This window comes from Triticum urartu, chromosome 2 (genome assembly GCF_003073215.2).
Source record: "Triticum urartu cultivar G1812 chromosome 2, Tu2.1, whole genome shotgun sequence".
NCBI classification, from domain to species: domain Eukaryota; kingdom Viridiplantae; phylum Streptophyta; class Magnoliopsida; order Poales; family Poaceae; genus Triticum; species Triticum urartu.
The window spans coordinates 139,939,152-139,953,748 of NC_053023.1; positions in this window are offsets into that span (position 1 = coordinate 139,939,152).

Genomic DNA, 14,597 nt, shown 5'->3' on the forward strand with positions numbered 1-14,597 from the left:
AAACTCAGTTAATGCATAAAAATGTCCAAACGGTCCCGAAAAATCACAAAAATTCACACAACACTCCTGTTGTTCTATGATGACACGAGAAAAAAATTTGAAAGCAATAAGAGGCAATGGATATCGTTTCGTCCCCAAAGGTGGGACGTTCCCTACCGAAAACCATCATGCTTGTTGTGAGAAGCTCCGGTTTGTGAGAAGCATATACCCAAACCTGCCCCAAATGGGACAAAATTTGTACCACCACATGTTGATGCCGCTCCATGATAGCATGCCAAGTTTCATGAATTTCAGACGAGTTTTGGATTTACTAGAATTTAGAAACCAGGCATCTCAATGTTTTGGCGGCAATCAACGGTGCCCCGGTGTTTGAAATTCATTCCCATTTCTTGCATGGGACCTAAGCATGCACCCAAGGACACATATTTGATTTTTAACCAATTTATATGCACTGGAGCATGCACATGTAGTTCATATTTGAATTGTGCATATAAAATGCATTGAAAACTCAGTTAATGCATCAAAATGTCCAAAGGAACCCCGAAAAATCACAAAAATTCGCACAACACTCCTGTTGTTCTATGTAGACACGAGAAAAAAATTGAAAGCAATAAGAGGCAATGGATATCATTTCGTCCCCAAAGGTGGGACGTTCCCTACCGAAAACCATCATGCTTGTTGTGAGAAGCTCCGGTTTGTGAGAAGCATATACCCAAACCTGCCCCAAATGGGACAAAATTTGTACCACGACATGTTGATGCCGCTCCATGATAGCATGCCAAGTTTCATGAATTTCAGACGAGTTTTGGATTTACTAGAATTTAAAAACCAGGCATCTCGATGTTTTGGCGGCAATCGACGGTGCCTCGGTGTTTGAAATGCATTCCCATTTCTTGCATGGGACCTAAGCATGCACCCAAGGACACAGATATGATTTTTCAACCAATTTATATGCACTGGAGCATGTGCATGTAGTTCAAATTCGAATTATGCACATAAAATGCATTGAAAACTTAGTTATGCATAAAAATGTCCAAATGAACCCCAAAAAATCACAAAAATTCACACAACACTCCTGTTGTTCTATGTTGACACGAGAAAAAATTGAAAGCAATAAGAGGCAATGTATATCATTTCGTCCCCAAAGGTGGGACGTCCCTACCGAAAACCATCATGCTTGTTGTCAGAAGCTCCGGTTTGTGAGAAGCATATACCCAAACCTGCCCCAAATGGGACAAAATTTGTACCACGGCATGTTGATGCCGCTACATGATAGCATGCCAAGTTTCATGAATTTCAGACGAGTTTTGGACTTACTAGAATTTAAAAACCAGGCATCTCAATGTTTTGCCGGCAATCAACGGTGCCCTAGTGTCTCAAATTCATTCCCATTTCTTGCATGGGACCTGAGGGAGTCCTGGACTAAGGGGTCCTCGGGCGTCCGGCCTGTTAGCCATGGGACGGACTGATGGGCTGTGAAGAACATGAAGACCGAAGACTGCCCCGTGTCCGGATGGGACTCTCCTTGGCGTGAAGGGCAAGCTTGGCGACCAAACATGTAGATTCCTTTCTTTGTAACCGACCTTGTGTAACCCTAGATCCTCCCCGGTGTTTATATAAACCGGAGGACTTAGTCTGGAGGGGGAGATACTCATTATCATAGCCATACAAGCTAGACCTCTAGGGTTTAGCCATTATGATCTCGTGGTAGATCAACTCTTGTAATACTCGTATTTATCAATATCAATCAAGTAGGACGTAGGGTATTACCTCCATAGAGAGGGCCCGAACCTGGGTAAACATCATGTCCCCTGTCTCCTATTACCATCGACCATAGACGCACAGTTCGGGACCCCCTACCCGAGATCCGTCGGTTTTGAGACCGACATTGGTGCTTTCACTGAGAGTTCCACTGTGTCGTTCTCAAAAGGTTCGATGGCCCCTTCAATCGTCTAGAATGACGTTACCCAAGGAGAAACCTTCCTCACCGGACAGATTTTCGTGTTCGGCGGCTTCGCACTGCGGGCCAACTTGTTTGACCACCTGGAGCAGATCGAGAGCTACGCCCTTGGCCATCAGGTCAGGTTTGGGAGCTTGAATTACGTTGCGGACATCCGTGGAGATTTGATCTTCGCCGGATTCGAGACTGCAGCGACCGCTCCTGGTCACCTTGACGAACATGACCTAAATCTGTTGTCAGACCGCATCCGGGAGATAGCTCCTGTAACCACTCTGGCCTTAGAACCGGAGCACACCGCGGCATCCAAGGATTGGAGGCTCAACCCCACAATGGAGGCCACAGATTCCCTGGCATTGGGGCCACACATTGATACGTCTCCGTCGTATCTACTTTTCCAAACACTTTTGCCCTTGTTTTGGACTCTAACTTGCATGATTTGAATGGAACTAACCCGGACTGACGCTGTTTTCAGCAGAATTACCATGGTGTTATTTATGTGCAGAAACAAACATTCTCGGAATGACCTAAAACTTCACGGAGCAACTTTTTGGAAAATATAAAAAATACTTGCAAAAGATGAAGGCCAGGGGGCCCACCACCTGTCCACGAGGGTGGGGGCGCGCCTGCCCCCCTAGGTCGCGGCCCCCTACCTCGTGGCCCCCTGGTGCTCCTCCGACTCCAACTCCAACTCTATATATTGTGTTTCGAGAAGGAAAAAATCAGAGAGAAGAATTCATCGCATTTACGATATGGAGCCGCCGCCTAGCCCTAAAACCTCTCGGGAGGGCTGATCTGGAGTCCGTTCGGGGCTCCGGAGAGGGGAATCCGTCGCCATCGTCACCATCAACCATCCTCCATCACCAATTTCATGATGCTCACCGCCGTGCGTGAGTAATTCCATCGTAGGCTTGCTGGACGGTGATGGGTTGGATGAGATTTATCATGTAATCAAGTTAGTTTTGTTAGGATTTGATCCCTAGTATCCACTATGTTCTGAGATTGATGTTGCTATGACTTTGCTTTGCTTAATGCTTGTCACTAGGGCCCGAGTGCCATGATTTTAGATCTGAACCTATTATGTTTTCATCAATATATGAGAGTTCTTGATCCTATCTTGCAAGTCTATAGTCACCTATCACTACAATAAATATGTCAACTTGTGATCTTGACTATTGGTCACTGAAAGGTCATTATTTTTCATTTGCGACCTTTTTTTGACCAAAGACAGAAGGTCAAAAGCTCGCGGTCGTAAACTGAAATTAACGACCTTCTCTGTGAGAAGGTCGTAGACGTTTATGACCAAAATATGTCTACTGTGGCGTTTTGGTCACTAGCAGCCTCCCCAGGCCACGTAGGCATCCGACGTGGCAATCTGATGTGGCACAAGAATCAGCCCGGTCCAATTCGATTTTCTACATGGGCCGAGCCCAACAATTCGGCCTATTTGTGTTTTTTTTCTCATATTAATTTTGGCTAGGTAGATGGGCGAAGCCCAACAATTAAGCCTTCTCATTTTGGGGCCGTGGCCTTTTCTGCTAGAAAGTTTTAGTTTTTTTCAAATGGGTCCCAGATGTCAGGTTCAGGTACGTGGGTCCGAGATGTCAGGTTCAGGTACGTGGGTCCCAGCTAGCAAGTTCATATTCTTCATATTTCAATTTAACAGTAAATAAATAACCAATATTTAAATTGCCACAAACAAAAAACACACATAATACTCCAAATATTATCAGCCAGATTCAGTACAGAGCTCCTATTGTACAAATAACATATACTTTACAAGCTCTACACATAATAAGCTCTAACATATACAAGCTCTAAACGTGATACTCCAAACATTCTCCAGAAGCTCTACAAGTATGGAAATCACAGTTACAAGCTCCACATGTGATACAGTTACAAGCTATGTTCTTCAGCATGGAGCTCCTTCGATAACAATCACAAACTAGGCACCTACTCCTGTCAGGACTGGGCACAAACGGTGATATGCCTTCCACGGTCACCCTGATACATGAATCAACAGAGAAGAATTAGGAAAACTGGAGCCAATATAGATAGAAGAGACCATTCAAAAAATAACAACTATTTATATTAGAATGACGATACAAATTCAGCTAGTACCATGATTTTTGTTCTCCAGCTAGTTAAAATGAGATACTCATTCATACAAGAAAACAGAGAAAAATATGAATATGTATTGCATAAGTGCGAGTCGTGCAAAAAACTTCACTACACCAAATTGCACCTAAACAACAATACCATTCTACTACCACAACCATCCGTTCAGCTAATAGCACGCAAAGTATCAATGTTCTGTTCTTATCAGCTTATTCTTATGCATAAAGCAACTAAGGAAACCAAAAGAGGGGCACTAACTAGTCTGGAGCTGGCCAAATATGTGAACGAATCATACTAGTTCGTAGAAATTAGGTTACAACAGATCATTGATGGTAAATTACAGAAGAAAAAAGAACATCTACTACGGTGGGAAGGCAGTAAACGAGGCAGGCAGAGCAGAGCAGGGGACCTTCTGGATATCTCTCATAGCATACACTTATGATCTCAAGCAAACAGATCGATATAGCATCATTCAGGCAAATGGAAGAAAAAGAGGGAGTTTGCGGCAACTTATAGCATATCGATCAGCATGTCCGTCATCTCCTGCTCTGTGACATGAAATGTGACTGCACTGTACATGGGAGAAGATCATGTTTCTGTAAACACTCCAGCAACAGCAATCCAGGGCCTTCTTCTCTTGCTCGTTGTTTTTCTCCGGGCTTGCTCCTTCTTCTCCTGGGTGTGCTCCTTCTTCTCGTACAACAGCAGCAACAGCAGGTTAATGACAACAGTAGATTGACAACAACAGCAGGCCAATAACAAAAAAACAGACCAGAATAAGATGCATCCAAACGATTCTCAACAGGAATAAGATGCATCTACAGACCAGAATACCTTTTCAAGTAGACAAGCATGATCTAAACTTGAAGGGCAAGATTAGCAGGCAAGGTAAATACTTAACAAGGTAATTCAGGGTCAGAGCAAATTAGAGATGCAAGGGGTCGTCTGTAGAAGCACCCAACAGTTTAATTGAAGCAAATTGGAGATGACAGGGTGGTCAAATGATCATACCATGACAGTATATAGAAACCATTGAAGCACATCATGCATGCTGAAAGATTGTAACATGGTTGAATTTTAATTGAAGCACATCATGGAAATTTTAATTGAATTCAGTTAAATTTGTGCTACTGCTGCTGTTATATGCTTTTTTATTTGAGATAACAGTACATAAATCATCAGACCAGATATTGATTATATGCTTTCAATGAATGTAAATACATATATGAAGTTTCACAGAAGAAATCGCAAACAACAGAAATGCATCATTATTCTTAATCCCATATCATCAGTTTGCGCAAGTTGCAGCACCATGCAGCAATTTCCACTCCAATCCAGGAAGAGCACTACTACTTGCAGATAACCAGAGTTCAACAAAGATACACGTATCATCAGTTTGCCAAACATGGCAGTGTTCGGTTCAGAAATATGCAGTACAAATGGCCAAACACAGATGCGTTCAGTTTCAGAAGAATCTGAAAGCCAGATCTCATCTGGAAGCCAAACTTGCATTGTTACAAACACATGGTAGAGATTAGTACAAGCACTTACTAATCAGGTCGGACTGAAGAAATCACTAGCAGCGGAAATGCATCATTCTAAATCTTCTCAGTTTGCAAAACAAGATTCAACAAGCAATCAACCATTATGAACAAGCAGTAGCACTACTTCTTGCAGACGCAACGCAAGGGCTCGGTTTACAAGAGTAAAAAAACACAGCATTAGTAAGATCATGTAGTACCACAACTGCAACATTTTCTAGATAGATAATCAGTTTGCAAAAGCAACGCGTTCAGTTCTTACATCCAACCAGCCAACAAAGCATTGGCAATCACTCAGCACATGCACTACGACTACCACTACTTTCATATAGAGACAAGCAGAGTCAATAGCGACCATATATGCAAATCAACCAGAATTTTACCTGCCCCTGGTGGCGCCGGAGATGGATGCTTCTGCTGCTGGCCTTCACCGCCCCTGACGCTGCTGCTCATGGACGGAAACCGCATCACGTTAGGGAAGAGGATGGAAGGGAATGCAATGGAAGAAGAAATCGAAAAGGAGAGGAGAGGAGAGGGGGCTGACCGTTGGGGTTCTCCATGGCGTCGGTGTCGGGGCAGCCTTCCTGTCCATGCCATGGTGGCCCGGAGCGTGAGCGACGACGACGTGCTAGATGGATCTGGTAGCGAGAGGAGACGAGGTGAGGAAGAGAGGATCTGGTAGGGATAGGATACGAGGTGAGGAAGAGAGGGGACCAACCTTAGTCACCGGAGACACGCCAACAACGCGGTGGACCAAACCCTATCCACGGGAGACGGTCGCGCGTGGCCGCTGGAGCACGCGAGCACCGGATCTGGGCGGAGCGTGAGGCCGCCGCCGCCCCTCCCCCGCCATGGGGCCAGGTGCTGGTCACCTCCCACGAAAGGAGACAGAGACGGAGCCGGCGCGGACATGGATGGGACTCGGACGCGCTCGCGGTCGGTGGTGGTGGCCATGTCCACGACGGCCAGTGAAGGGGTGGGTGGCGGCGAGGGGAGGGATCTGAGGTGGGGAGGGGAGAGGTGGGTGGCGGCGGCGAGGATCTGAGGTGGGGAGGGAGGGATGGATGGCGGCGAGGGGAGGGATCTGGATCGGGAGCGACGATTCTGGCCGGAGGCGAGGGAGGAGTGGAGGGGGGGGGGGGAGGGGGGGGGGGGGGGGGGGGGGGGGGAAGGGGAGGGTGCAGACGAGGGGAGAGGTGGGCGGCGGAAGGAAGGGGAGGACGGGGCAGCGGCGGAGCGATGGTCGACGGGGAGAGGAGTGGGGCGGGTGGTCGACGGGGAGCGAGGCGATGAGGAGCAGGCGCACGGGCGCGAACGGCGGGAGCAGGTGGTCGTCCACGAAGGTGGCGGCGCCGGTCCAATGGAGGGAAAGGGGAGAGGGGTTAGGGTTTGGGCTGCGGGGAGAGGAGTGGTGTGCGGGGGAGAGGAGGAGAGGGGGGAGGAGTGGTGTGCCCGCGAGGGGGGAGGAGTGGGTGAGTGGTGGCATTTTGCCAATGACAGGTGGGCCCGTGAGGAATTAGGCCCACATGTCAGTGTCCTCAACGACATGTGGTGTAGGTGAGTGGAGCTGCTTTCGGGTGGGTGTGGGTGGGGAGAGGGTGAGGGGTGTTGGCCGTTGGATCTGGCAGGATCCGACGGTCTCTAATGCTTGATCCACGTGACATGCCCATTGACCAATCAGAATGAAGTGCAGGTTTTGATGATGTTATGACCATCTAAAATGGTCGTAATCAATTTTCCATTTTCCGAGTGCCTGAAATGAGTTTTTTTTGTGAAGGATCTACCATATATTTGTTGCAAAATTGGACCTAATCAATTTTATAAAATACTAGGACATATTTAATGCACAATTGACAAAATGGTTCGGTGTCAAAAGTTTTGATCCACCTCTGGTGAAAAAGACAAATTCCTGCCAATTCAGCTGGAAGCGGGTCAAATTTGAACTGTAGATGCCTTATAGTTTGCTTTTTGTTTTTTTTCCAAAAATCATTTCTAGGTACATAAGTATCTATTTAATCAGAGAAACACCAATAAAATTCCAAGATTCATCCGCTAGCTAGGAACGGTCAAGCCCGTCGTTTTGACCGCATTTTGAAACAGGCATAAAAAATTGAAAAAAAATCAAAAAAATGGAAAACCTTCGCATTGTGTCATTATATGTGACCAAGTTTCCAGGAAAAATAATAAACTTGTAATACGGTAATTATTTTAAAAAAGTGTTCTCAGAAATGAGCTATCATGCGTGAAGATTCATGGCTTTCTAGCCGAATGATCAATCTTATGGCCACATTCACGGCATAGTTGTTCAAACGATCTCATATCGTGCACAAGGGGGCATCTTGGAATTCCAAACAATGTTGCCTAAGGGAGTTTTCATTTTCTTTTCACGGAAAATTCATTTTCCACTTTCCGAGTGCCTGAAATGAGTTTTTTTGTGTGAAGGATCTACCATATATTTGTTGCAAAATTGGACCTAATCAATTTGATAAAATACTAGGACATATTTAATGCACAATTGACAAAATGGTTGGGTGTGAAAAGTTTTGATCCACCTCTGGTGAAAAAGACAAATTCCCGCCGATTCAGTTGGAAGCGGGTCAAATTTGAACTGTAGATGCCTTATAGTTTGCATTTTATTTTTTCCAAAAATCATTTCTAGGTACATAAGTATCTATTTAATCAGAGAAACACCAAAAAAAATTCCAAGATTCAACCACTAGCTAGGAACGGTCAAGCCCGCTGTTTTGACCGCATTTTGAAACAGGCATAAAAAATTCAAAAAAAATAAAAAAAATGGAAAACCTTCACATTGTGTCATTATATGTGACCAAGTTTCCAGGAAAAATAATAAACTTGTAATACGGTAACTATTTTAAAAAAGTGTTCTCAGAAATGAGCTATCATGCGTGAAGATTCATGGCTTTCTAGCCAAATGATCAATCTTATGGCCACATTCATGGCATAGTTTATTCAAACGATCTCATATCGTGCACAAGGGGGCATCTTGGAATTCCAAACAATGTTTCCTAAGGGAGTTTTCATTTTCTTTTCACGGAAAATTCATTTTCCATTTTCCGAGTGCCTGAAATGAGTTTTTTGTGAAGGATCTACCATATATTTGTTGCAAAATTGGACCTAATCAATTTTATAAAATACTAGGACATATTTAATGCACAATTGACAAAATGGTTGGGTGTGAAAAGTTTTGATCCACCTCTGGTGAAAAAGACAAATTCCCGCCGATTTAGTTGGAAGCGGGTCAAATTTGAACTGTAGATGCCTTATAGTTTGCATTTTATTTTTTCCAAAAATCATTTCTAGGTACATAAGTATCTATTTAATCAGATAAACACCAAAAAAATTCCAAGATTCAACCACTAGCTAGGAACGGTCAAGCCCGCCGTTTTGACCGCATTTTGAAACAAGCATAAAAAATTCAAAAAGAATCAAAAAATGGAAAACCTTCGCATTGTGTCATTATATGTGACCAAGTTTCCAGGAAAAATAATAAAGTTGTAATACGACAATTATTTTAAAAAAGTATTCTCAGAAATGAGCTATCATGTGTGAAGATTCATGGCTTTCAAGCCAAATGGTCAATCTTATGGCCACATTCATGGCATAGTTTGTTCAAATGATCTCATATTGTGCACAAGGGTGTATATTGGAATGGCAAACAATGTTGCCTAAGGAAGTTTTCATTTTGTTTGGACGAAAAAACCATTTTCCATTTTTTGAGTGCCCAAAAGGAGGTTTTTTTGTGAAGGACCTCCCAAATAATTGTTGCAAAATTGGACCAAATCAATTTTATAAAATACTAGGACATATTTAATGCACAATTGACAAAATGGTTGGGTGCAAAAAGTTTTGATCCACCTCTCGTGAAAAAGACAAATTTCCGCCGATTCAGTTGAAAGCGGGTCAAATTTGAACTGCAGCTGCCTCATAGTTTACTATTTATTTTTTCCAAAAATCATTTATAATTACATAAGCACCTATTTAATCATAAATACATGGTTTGGTGGCGATACGTCGAGGTTTGGGCGGTGGCCGAGGCCCCCAACTCTAGAGCGCGTAAACTCGCATGCCCGCCGCGTGGTCACCGCGTGACCGTGGCGTTGCCATGTGTTCTGAGCAGCCTAGGAATGTCTAGCGGGTTGGGCACTCCCCAAGTAGGTGCTAGGAAGAAAATTACAACATAAGATTCTCACGAGGAGACTGATCGATGCTCAAACATGAATTAGCAGCCAAGTGTTTGATTAGCGGTACGGGAAATGTACATGGCTAATGGGCGTGAGTTTTGGCTGAGGATGATCAGTTACTAAGAAGACCGTCTTCACAAATTTTCAGCTCAAAAGGAGGAGCCTAGGTGGTACTTTCTTTGCAAACTACCACACTGGACATAACTACGAATGTTGAAGCTCGGCTCAAAATATGAATGGATTGAGCTGGCATTTGGTGGAGGATGGTTATTTGGGCATAGGAAAGCACTGTAGAGAATGGATACTATTTGGACATGCCAAAGTGGTACTTCCTTCACAAACTGTTGTTTTGAACAGAATAGGAAAATGAATATTTTTGAATTATTTTTGAACTAGGCAAGGAAGGTTTTTACATATTTGACGAAGATATGACCCAAAGAATTTATGAGATTTTTTTGGGAATTTTGGGAATGACTGAAATATAGGTTGCTTCACAACCTAGGGCAAAAACTGCCACATGGACATGACACATAGGCAAAACTGATGAGGTGGCGCCTAGTCATAGGAACCCACCACAATTTATAAGGCTATGACCATCTATATTGGTCGTTAACAACTAGAAATAAGGCAGCGGACTAGCGTTGTTTGCTTTATAACCATTTCATGTAAGGAAATTATGACCTTTCTGACCAAAATGGTCGCAATGGTTTAGGGTTTGGAGCCCCCCGAACAGCTTTTGACCAATTGGTCTCAAATGGTCTTAGATCTATGAACAATTCTTCCAGGGTCACTACCAGAAGGTCACTAGTTAACATATTTCTTGTAGTGTATTATGTGTTATGATCCGTTAACCCCGAAGTGACAATAATCGGGATACTTACCGGTGATGACCATAGTTTGAGGAGTTCATGTATTCACTATGTGCTAATGCTGGTACTCTATTAAAAGGAGGCCTTAATATCCCTTAGTTTCCATAAGGACCCCGCTGCCACGGGAGGGTAGGACAAAAGACGTCATTCAATTTCTTTTCCATAAGCACGTATGACTATATTCGGAATACATGCCTACATTACATTGATGAACTGGAGCTAGTTCTGTGTCACCCTAGGTTATGACTGTTACATGATGAACCGCATCCGGCATAATTCTCTATCACCGATCCATTGCCTACGAGCTTTCCATATATTGTTCTTCGCTTATTTACTTTTCTGTTGCTATTGCTATCATCACTACAAAATACCAAAAACATTACTTTTACTACTGTTACCTTTTGCTACCGTTACCACTACTATCATATACTTTGCTACTAAACACTTTGCTGCAGATATTAAGTTTCCAGGTGTGGTTGAATTGACAACTCAGCTGCTAATACTTGAGATATTCTTTGGCTCCCCTTGTGTCGAATCAATAAATTTGGGTTGAATACTCTACCCTCGAAAACTGTTGTGATCCCCTATACTTGTGGGTTATCAAGACTATTTTCTGGCGCCGTTGCCGGGGAGCATAGCTCTATTCTTTGAGTCACTTGGTATTTATATCTGCCTATCATTATGAAGAACTTGAGAGATCCAAAAACCAAGATCTATCCCTCAACTACGAGGGGAGGTAAGGAACTGCCATCTAGCTCTGCACTTGATTCACCTTCTGTTTTGAGTAAGCTTGCGACACCTAAATCTGCTTCTGCTATTCGTTCTGATATGTCACATGTTATGGATGATGCCACTTCTGCTATACATGATACTTATGATGAAACTACTTCTATGCTTGATACTACTGTGCCACTTGGTGAATTTCTTGATGAACAACTTGCTAGGGCTAGAGAGATTGAAAATATTGAATCTGATAATACTGATGAAAGTGATGATGAAGAATCACTTGTTATTCCTAAGGGTTATGTTTTTGATCAAGAAGCTTCTTTAGCTATTTTAGCCTGCAAAGATAGATATGAACTCAAAAGGTTATTAGCTAAATGGAATAAGCAATCTCTAAATGCTAGAATGAAACCTGACCCTGCTTTTGCTACTTCACCTATCTGTGTTACTGATAAGGATTATGAATTCTCTATTGATCCTGATATAATTACTTTGGTTGAATCTGATCCTTTTCATGGTTATGAATCTGAAACTGTTGTGGCACATCTTACTAAACTGAATGATATAGCCACCCTGTTCACTAAAGATGAGAGAACTCGTTACTTTTATATCCTTAAAATATTTCCATTCTCATTAAAGGGTGATGCTAAGATATGGTTTAATTCTCTTGATCCTGGTTGTGTGCGTAGTCCCCAGGATATGATTTATTACTTCTCTGCTAAATATTTCCCTGCTCATAAGAAACAAGCTGCCTTAAGGGATATATATAATTTTGTGCAAATTGAAGAAGAGAGTCTCCCACAAGCTTGGGGGAGGCTTCTCCAATTACTTAATGCTTTGCCTGATCATCCTATTAAGAAAATGAAATACTTGATATCTTTTATAATGGACTAACTGATGCCTCCAGAGATTACCTGGATAGTTGTGCTGGTTCTGTTTTCAGGGAAAGAACACCAGATGAAGCTAAAATTCTATTGAATAATATGTTGGCAAATGAAAATAATCGGACACCTCCGGAGCCAGTTCCTGAGCCTATTCCTAAACCAACTCCGAAGAAGAGGGGTATTCTATTTCTCAGTCCTGAAGATATGCAAGAGGCAAAGAAATCTATGAAAGAAAAAGGTATTAAAGCTAAAGATGTTAAGAATTTACCACCTATTGAAGAAATACATGGTCTTAATTCACCGCCTGTTGAAGAAGCATATGATCTTAATCATTTACCTATTGAAGAAATTCATGATCTTGATAACCCGACACAGGTAGTAAAGGTAAATTCTCTCTATAGATATGATAAAGCTGAAATCCCATTTACTAAATTTGCTAGCCCATGTTTAGATGAGTTTGATAGATTTATGGCTAAGCAAGAAGATTTTAATGCTTATTTTGGTAGACAATTGAAATACAATTCAAATATGCTTGAACACTTGGGTGATTATATGGCTAATGTTAAAGGTGAACTTAAACTTATTAGTAAACATGCTTCTATGGTTACCACTCAAGTAGAACAAGTACTTAAGGCTCAAAATGATTTGCTCAATGAATTGAATAGTAAGGATAATGATAATGCTGTTAGAGTTATGACTAGAGGTGGTAGAATGACTCAGGAACCTTTGTATCCTGAAGTCCATCCTAAAAGAATTGAGCAAGATTCTCAGAGAAATAATATAGATGCACCTAGTTCGTCTAAAAAGAAGAAAAAGAAAAATGATAGGACTTTTGCATGCTTCTAGTGAACCTATTGATGAAACACCTGAGAATCCAAATGATATTTCTATTTCTGATGCTGAAACACAATCTGGTAATGAACCTAAAACTAGTGATAATGTTAATGATAATGTTCATGATGATGCTCAACCTAGTAATGATAATGATATAGAAATTGAACCTGCTGTTGATCTTGATAACCCGCAATCAAAGAATCAACATTATGATAAGAAAGACTTTGTTGCTAGGAAACATGGTAAAGAAAGAGAGCCTTGGGTTCAGAAACCCATGCCTTTTCCTCCCAAGCCATCCAAGAAAAAGGATGATGAGGATTTTGAGCGCTTTGCTGAAATGATTAGACCTATCTTTTTGCGTATGCGATTAACTGATATGCTCAAAATGAATTCTTATGCTAAGTACATGAAAGAAATTGTTACAAATAAAAGAATGATACCGGATGATGAAATTTCCACCATCCTTGCTAATTATACTTTTAAGGGTGGAATACCAAAGAAACTTGGAGATCCAGGAGTACCCACTATACCATGCTCCATTAAAAGAAACTATGTTAAAACTGCTTTATGTGATCTTGGAGCCGGTGTTAGTGTTATGCCTCTCTCTTTATATCGTAGAATTGATTTGAATAAGTTGACACCTACTGAAATATCTTTGCAAATGGATGATAAATCAACTGCTATACCTGTCGGTATTTGTGAGGATGTGCCTGTTGTAGTTGCAAACGTTACTATTTTAACGGACTTTGTTATTCTTGATATTCCTGAGGACAATAGTATGTCTATTATTCTTTGAAGACCCTTTTTGAATACTGCAGGGGTTGTTATTGATTGCACTAAAGGCAATGTCACTTTTCATGTTAATGGTAATGAGCATACGGTACAATTTCCGACGAAACAACCTCAAGTTCATAGTATCAACTCTACTGGAAAAATTCCATCGATTATATTTGGAGGTTTTGAATTTCCTCTTCCTACTGTCAAGAAGAAATATGATATTCTTATTATTGGGGATGTGCATATCCCCGTTGAGATAACATAGTGTTATTCGAAATTTGTCCGGTTCCATGTTATTCAGAATGAGTTCATTAACAAGACTTGATCAACCTTGTTAGTGGATTCCTTTTTGATGATCATGAGATGGATGAAACTAGAAGGCACAACCTTCTGTAACCCACTTTTACTTTATGTTATTTATATCAAATAAAATAAAAACAAATATTTTTATGTACGTTATCTGATTATTCATGCAATATAAAAATACCCCAAAAATAAAAGTTCTCCAAATGCCCTGCAATTTAAATATGATTTTTTCCAGAATATTTGAGAATATTTGGCACTGAGAACACAGCAGGGGGGCAACCACCTGCCCACGAGGGTGGAGGGCGCGCCCTACCCCCTGGGCACCCCCTGCCTCGTGGGCCCACGGTGGCCCTCCTCCACTTATCCTTTCACCCATACACTTCTTC